This window comes from Schistocerca cancellata, chromosome 8, assembly GCF_023864275.1.
Source record: "Schistocerca cancellata isolate TAMUIC-IGC-003103 chromosome 8, iqSchCanc2.1, whole genome shotgun sequence".
NCBI lineage: Eukaryota > Metazoa > Arthropoda > Insecta > Orthoptera > Acrididae > Schistocerca > Schistocerca cancellata.
In genome coordinates, this window is record NC_064633.1 from 44,833,962 (window position 1) to 44,842,785 (window position 8,824).

The window sequence follows — 8,824 nt, forward strand, 5'->3', positions numbered from 1 at the left end:
CACTTGTTCATGGTCCAGCACTGAAATCTGCAGCAATTTGCAGTAGGGCTGCACTTCTGTCAAGTTGAACGACTGTCTTCAGTCGTCGTCGTTCCCGTTCTTGCACGATCTTTTCCAGCCGCAACGATGTCTGAGATTTGATGCTTTGCCGGATTCCTGGCATTCACGGTACACTAGTGAAATGATTGTACAGTAAAATCCCCATTTCATCGCTACCTCGGAGATGCTGTGCCCCATCGCTTGTGCCTCAGGTATCACACCACGTTGAAACTCACTCAAATCTTGATAACCTGCCGTTGTACCAGCAGTAACCGATGTAGCAGCTGCGTCAGGCACTTGTTGTCTTATATAGGCGTGGCCGACTGCAGCGCCGTATTCTGCCTGTTTACATAGGTCTGTATTTGAATACACATGCCTATACCAGTTTCTTTGACGCTCCATTGTATACACGTATAGCAAACGCTGACTGACCTGCTCTATGTTCATCCAGTTGTATAGTTTACACCAGTCGTTGTGTGTCTCGTAATGTGTGGAGTCGAGAGAGGTTTATTTCTGTTATTGGTTAGAGGTTTATGAATAAATCCCTATTTCTTTCACTTGGATCGGTTTCGTGTATTACTTGGTTACTACAAAAGTAGTAGTATTGGTAGTATGGTATTCTGCCTTACGGCAGGTCTTCTTATGGATTAAGCCTCTTCCACATTTGTCTGTCCATAGCCAGTATTTTCATTCCTGAATATTTATCTCGTTTGATATTGTCCAGCATTTGATTTCTTCTTTTTCCTCTTCCTCTTTTTCCCTCCATCATTCTTCTATTCCTTCCTCCAATAAACAGTCTCTCCTAAAACAATGTCCAATCCAGTTCCGTTTTCTCTTTCTGATGATTTTTAGCATGTTTATTTCTTCTCCGACTCTTCTTAGTACTTCTTCATTCTTTACTCGGTCTTTCCATTTCACTTTTCCCATTCTTCTCCACATCTCTAGCGCCTCCAATCTTCTTTCATCCACCTGCCTCAATGTCCAGGTCTCCGCACCATACAGTGCAGCGCTCCAGACGTAACATTAGGCAAGTTTTTTCCGCAGATCTTTATTTAGTTATCCGCAAAGTAATTTCTGTTTCCTCTTGAATCCTTCTTTTGGCATTGCAATTCTTTTCCTAATTTCTGTCGAGCAATACGTATAATCCATTATCACACTTCCCAAGTAACTTATTTTATTCACTTGCTCTATTTTCTCTCCATCTATTTTTATATTGCACTTTCACCCCTTTCATCTAATTACCATGACTTTCGATTTCTTCTTGTAAATCTTCACTCCATATTCTTCCAATTTTGTGTTTAGATCATCTACCATTTGTTCCATCTCCCTTGCACTCTCTGCCATCAAATCTGCAAATCTTACACACTCCACTCGCAGACCCTCTATACAAACTCCTCTCCTTCCATCAAAACTTCCATTAATAATTTCTTCCAGATAGATATTGATATTATGGAAATGGAAGAGGATGCAGATGAAGATGAAATGCGAGATACGATACTGCGTGAAGAGTTTGACAGAGCACTGAAAGACCTGAGTCGAAACAAGGCCTCGGGAGTAGACAACATTCCATTAGAACTACAGTCCTGACAAAACACTACCATCTGGTGAGCAAGATGTACGAGACAGGCGAAATACCCTCAGACTTCAAGAAGAATATAATAATTCCAATCTCAAAGAAAGCAGGTGCTGACAGATGTGAAAATTACCGAACTATCAGTTTAATAAGTCACAGCTGCAAAAAACTAACGCGAATTATTTACAGACGAATGGAAAAACTGGTAGAAGCCGACCTCGGGGAAGATCAGTTTGGATTCCGTAGAAATGTTGGAACACGTGAGGCAATACTGATCTTACGACTAATCTTAGAAGGAAGATTAAGAAAAGGCAAACCTACGTTCCTAGCATTTGTAAACTTAAAGAAAGCTTTTGATAATGCTAACTGGAATACTGCCTTTCAAATTCTAAAGGTGGCAGGGGTAAAATACAGGGAGCGCAAGGCTATATACAATTTGTACAGAAACCAGATGGCAGTTATAAGAGTCGAGGGGCATGAAACGGAAGCAGTGGTTGGGAAGGGAGTGAGACAGGGTTGTAGCCTCTCCCCAATGTTATTCAATCTGTATACTGAGCAAGCAGTAAAGGAAACAAAAGAAGAATTTGGAGTAGGTATTAAAATCCAGGGAGAAGAAATAAAAACTTTGAGGTTCGCCGATGACATTGTAATTCTGTCAGAGACAGCAAAGGACTTGGAAGAGCAGTTGAACGGAATGGACAGAATCCTGAAAGGAGGATATAAGATGAACATCACCAAACGAAAACGAGGATAATGGAATGTAGTCGAATTAAGTCGGGTGATGCTGAGGGAACTAGGTTATGAAATGAGACACTTAAAGTAGTAAAGGAGTTTTGCTATTTGGAGAGCAAAATAACTGATGATGGTCGAAGTAGAGGGGATATAAAATGTAGATTGTCAATGGCAAGAAAACCGTTTCTGAGGAAGAGAAATTTGTTAACATCGAGTATTGATTTAAGTGTCAGGAAGTCGTTTCTGAAAGTATTTGTATGGAGTGTAGCCATGTATGGAAATGAAACATGGACAATAAGTAGTTCGGACAAGAAGAGAATAGAAGCTTTCGAAATGTGTTGCTACAGAAGAATGTTGAAGATTAGGTGGGTAGATCACGTAACTAATGAGGAGGTATTGAATGGGATTGGGGAGAAGAGACGTTTGTGGCACAACTTGACTAGAAGAAGGGATCGGTTGGTAGGACATATCCTGAAGCTTCGAGGGATCACAAATTTAGCATTGGAGAGCAGCGTGGAGGGTAAAAATCGTAGAGGGAGATCAAGAGATGAATACACTAAGCAGATTCAGAAGGATGTAGGTTGCAGTAGGTGCTGGGAGATGAAGGAGCTTGCACAGGATAGATTAGCATGGAGAGCTGCATCAAACCAGTCTCAGGACTGAAGACCACCACAACAACAACAACAACAGATATTGAACAGTGTTGGTGATAAACAACAACCTTATCTTACACCTCTTCCCCGCTGGATTTCTTCACTCATCGCACCTCCTATTCTTACACTTGCTCTCTGGTTCAAATATAAATTTCTAATTAGCCGTCTATCCCTCCAGTCAACTTCATGTTTCCTTAGTATTTATATCAGCTTGTCCCGTCTGACACAGTCAAAATCCTTCTCAAGATCAATGAACACAACATACACCTTCCTTTTCTTCTCAATGTACCTCTCCCCTATCACTCTCAGTAGCGCAATAGTATCTCTAGTTCCCACTCCTCCCCTGAAACCAAATTGTTCATCTCCTATTACGAATTCAGCTTTCTAAATGTCCTTTTGTTGAGCGTCTTCAACAAGATTTTGGCTCCATGCGATATCAGGCTCACTGTTCTATGTTTCCCACACTTTTTGCTGTTCTCTCTCTTTTGTATAGGTATTAAGATACTTTCTGTAAAGTCCTTTTGCCATTTTCCTGTTATGTGTATTTGAGTACACAATGCAATCAACTCCCTTTCCCCCTCTTTCTCCAATGACTTTAACCGTCCCGCAGGAATCTCATCAATTCCCATTGCCTTCCGATTTAGTATCTGCTTCATAGATGCTTCAATCTCACTAGTTAGTATTGCATTTCCTTTCTCATCATCTGCGACTTTATCGTCTTCTTCTATCCCAAGCTCTTCTCCACTATGTCGGCAGTCTGCTGCGTATAGCCCGCGAGATGACCTGGGGGAGTAACTGCTACAACCTTGCGACTCTGGCTAAAAATGGGGGTGAGATGCGAATATAAGAACTCGACAAGAGAGTTCTCTTAGCCATTCTCACCTCACTTCTCCACAATCCTACTACCACGTGGTGCCCCTGTTATGCTGAGCAACCCAGTCGAAGGTTGGGTAACCCACCCCAGCGGGAAACAGGGTCAGCGGGCGGACAGGATGTAGAGGGCAGTGGAAAGCAACGGGAAACCACTACTGGAATTACTTCCCTAGACGTTGGTGCGATGGACCTCTTACTACAGAAAGAAATACTGAAATATAAGTCACTTAAGAATACGAGTAAAATCAAGAAAAATGTGAAGGTAAGCTGAGGTGAAACAGCTGGAAGAAAGATGTGAGGAGTCAAAATGAATTCAGTTTTCTGGAGGACAGATTCAGTACAGAGAAAAATGAATCATTTAACTCAAGTATTTCTTTTGTTAACCATGGTTTCTTCGCAGTTACGTTCTTTGTACCTACACTCCTGGAAATGGAAAAAAGAACACATTGACACCGGTGTGTCAGACCCACCATACTTGCTCCGGACACTGCGAGAGGGCTGTACAAGCAATGATCACACGCACGGCACAGCGGACACACCAGGAAGCGCGGTGTTGGCCGTCGAATGGCGCTAGCTGCGCAGCATTTGTGCACCGCCGCCGTCAGTGTCAGCCAGTTTGCGGTGGCATACGGAGCTCCATCGCAGTCTTTAACACTGGTAGCATGCCGCCACAGCGTGGAGGTGAACAGTATGTGCAGTTGACGGACTTTGAGCGAGGGCGTATAGTGGGCATGCGGGAGGCCGGGTGGACGTACCGCCGAATTGCTCAACACGTGGGGCGTGAGGTCTCCACAGTACATCGATGTTGTCGCCAGTGGTCGGCGGAAGGTGCACGTGCCCGTCGACCTGGGACCGGACCGCAGCGACGCACGGATGCGCGCCAAGACCGTAGGATCCTACGCAGTGCCGTAGGGGACCGCACCGCCACTTCCCAGCAAATTAGGGACACTGTTGCTCCTGGGGTATCGGCGAGGACCACTCGCAACCGTGTCCATGAAGCTGGGCTACGGTCCCGCACACCGTTAGGCCGTCTTCCGCTCACGCCCCAACATCGTGCAGCCCGCCTCCAGTGGTGTCGCGACAGGCGTGAATGGAGGGACGAATGGAGACGTGTCGTCTTCAGCGATGAGAGTCGCTTCTGCCTTGGTGCCAATGATGGTCGTATGCGTGTTTGGCGCCGTGCAGGTGAGCGCCACAATCAGGACTGCATACGACCGAGGCACACAGGGCCAACACCCGGCATCATGGTGTGGGGAGCGATCTCCTACACTGGCCGTACACCACTGGTGATCGTCGAGGGGACACTGAATAGTGCACGGTACATCCAAACCGCCATCGAACCCATCGTTCTACCATTCCTAGACCGGCGAGGGAACTTGCTGTTCCAACAGGACAATGCACGTCCGCATGTATCCCGTGTCACCCAACGTGCTCTAGAAGGTGTAAGTCAACTACCCTGGCCAGCAAGATCTCCGGATCTGTCCCCCATTGGGCATGTTTTGGACTGGATGAAGCGTCGTCTCACGCGGTCTGCACGTCCAGCACGAACGCTGGTGCATCTGAGGCGCCAGGTGGAAATGGCATGGCAAGCCGTTCCACAGCACTACATCCAGCATCTCTACGAACGTCTTCATGGGAGAATAGCAGCCTGCATTGCTGCGAAAGATGGATATACACTGTACTAGTGCCGACATTGTGCATGCTCTGTTGCCTGTGTCTATGTGCCTGTGGTTCTGTCAGTGTGATCATGTGATGTATCTGACCCCAGGAATGTGTCAATAAAGTTTCCCCTTCCTGGGACAATGAATTCACGGTGTTCTTATTTCAATTTCCAGGAGTGTATATACTAATCTAGATTGAAACAAATGAATTTTCGTATATAGTAAACTTGATAATATGTCAACGTGGGCACTTTGTAAGTAACACTTGTAGGAGCCGTTGATTCTTCCTTATCAAATTTCTAAAATCATTTGGGGAAGTGTCAACGAAACGGCTATTCGAGTTACAGTGTAGAATCAGTTGAAACATTTGGAAAAAATAATCGCGAAGATATTAAATCGAAATGAATAAGAGAACTAATGCACAGACAGCCTACAGACGTGCTCAACAACGTTGCAAGAGAGGCGTTGTGCATCACTGAGAGGAGTACTAACGAAATTTCGAGGAAGTACTTTCCTGGGAGAGTCGGACAACATATTACTTCTTCCCACATATATCAAGCGAAATGTCATGGAAGAGAAAATTGAAGATTTCAGTGTTAGTACAGAGGCTTACCGCCAATCATTCTTCCCACGTGCCATTCGCGAGTTTCAGGAGTGGGGTTAAAATTCTAGGTGATAGGATATGGATGATACGATTGGGTGATGACATTGCTGCCCTGAGTGAAAGGGAAGATGAATTACATGATGTACTGAATGGAATAAACAGTTTAATGAGTACAGGATATGGTTTGCGAGTAAATCGAAGAAAGACGAAAATAATGAGAAGTAGGAAAAATGAGAACATCGAGAAACTTAACACCAGGATTGATGGTCACGAAGTAGATGAAGTTAAGGAATTCTACTACTTAGGCAGCAAAATAACCAATGACGGATGTAGCGAGGAGAACTAGCACTTGTTGACTTCTCTTGGCCAGGAATGCCCAAGAGAAGTCAACAAGTATCAAACATAGGCCTTAATTTGAGAGAGAAATTTCTGAGATTATACGCCTGGAATACAGTACTGTATGGTGGTGAAACGTGGACAGTGGGAAAACCGGAACAGAAGAGAATCGAAGCATTTCAGATGTGGTGGTACAGACGAATGTTGAAAATTAGGTGGTGTGATAAGGTAAGGAATGAGGAAGTTTTGCGCAGAATCGGAGAGGAAAGGAATATGTGGAAAATACTGGTAAAGAGAATGACAGGATGATAGGACATCTGTAAGACATCAGGGAATAACTTGCATGGTACTAGAGGGAGCTGTAGAGAGAAAAAGCTGTAGAGGAAGACAGAGATTGGGGTACATCCAGGAAATAATTGAGTACATAGGTTGCAAGTGCTATTCTGAGATGAAGAGGTTGGCAGAGGAGAGGAATTCATGGCGGGCCGCATCAAACCAATCAAAAGACTGATGCCCAAAGAAGAAAGAAGAGTACATAGCTGACAGTCTAGGTTTCATATCCGGTCGGGTCGAGAACACGAGTGCCAGTTGAGGAAAAGAAATTCCGAGTTCCAGTTTAAGAGCCGTTATAAGTTAAATAACCCAGAGAATGAAATTAATGTATGGAATCTAACCAGAACAAATATAAAATTATATTGTTCTTATGGATGTACCTGATTTGAAATGACGATTTTGACGTTAATTATCTCAAGTATGTCATTTCTGACCATTCGTACCTATGTAGTGACTGTGACTTTCCTATAATTGGAAAACGAAAGAAGGTTGTGAAGTGTGAGTTCCACCCAGGTATGGTCGGAGTTTTGTGTAAAGCTTGTCACGAAAGATCCTTTCCGACAACAATTACGTAAAACCGAGGTTTCTTCGACTTCACCAAGGCAGCAAAATGCTACCTTAATACTACTGACCTGGAGATTTCAAAGATTGCTTGCGTGAAAACCCAAAGACCAACCCACTGTTGGAAATGGAAGTGAGACAGAAAAATGAGGGAAAGTAAGATCTGGAAATGTTTATTCCTTACACCAAAGAAAACCATAGACTTTTTATGAAGAGTTAGTTCAATGATTCAATGTATTTAGCCATTGCTTTTGTCTTTTTTACCGTTATATGTCTAAAAGTCTGCTATATAACTATGTAATGACTTGCAATCGTAAAAGATGGGGCTGCTGGAAGACAGCATGGACAGTCCGAGTTAGGAAATCAGAGACATAATGCAGAGAGCTGACAAAAGTGTTAGCTTTTAGGTTACCGGATGTTAACAGTATTGTTAGAACCCCGCGATTTGCAGATGCTTTTGGCAGCTCCCGAGGGGAGACGTTTCGCTTCGGAGAATGAACTGCTAACTCCATCCATCGCCTAGATACTGTAGTAAGACTTCACAGTAGAAAATTGTCATAAAAAAGGCAGACGCTGCAAGCTTGATACTTGCTCCTGAGAACCGTGACGCAGTGGGTTTACACTGAAGAAAGTGCTACTCCAGCGGTCACCACTCACTAAAGGCCTCTGGTCAGGGCTAGGTGACGTACATCTCAGTTGTTGCTGACCATAAGAATTATAGTGGCAGAAAACATTCAGCTGAACGTTGTTGCTACCAAACTTTGAGTTAGTTCGTCAAGTCCAGCAACATCCCTACCTGCCGAGTAGTAGAACGGGCAGAATCTGAATGTGGTCGCTCAGAGGCACCCGGAAGGTGCAGAGTGACTCGCCAGATAGGCCGAAGCCCGTAAAGTGCCAGTAGACTGGTGGGCCTACTATGGGAAGTGAGAAATATTGTACCGTCACCGTCCTTTAATAACTGACGTTTGGGTATTCAGACTGAGGTCTTAGTCAGATCATTGGCACGCCAGTACGTGTCGCTCGCGATCAGCTCCGACAAGTCTGATTCTCTCAGTTGGAGAGCTGCTTTTAATGTCGGTACTTAAAATACTGCTAGTGTTCGCTGCTTCTGTTAGCACTCGCCCCACCGGCTCGACACTGACTTCTGCTGTGCAGTTAATTACACCCGTTGCTTTTTCCAGTGTTTACAGTTCGCCTCCTGTGTAGTAGTTGGTATGATTGCAAGTAGTCACTGTTAGATACCCGAGTGTCCCTTAGTCTCCTGCTGCGAGCGTCTCATCGAATCTCAAAATCCTTGCCTCTCGTAGGTACTTTGTGACAGTTCTCGGCGCTGATACAAACAACAAGCCTGCCTTCACTAGAAGTTTTTCTTTCTGTATTTGTGTCATAATCGCTTCTAAATTGCAGAACGACGTGGAACTCCCTGTCTTCCCCCCTATCCTGTATTTCTACGCAACAC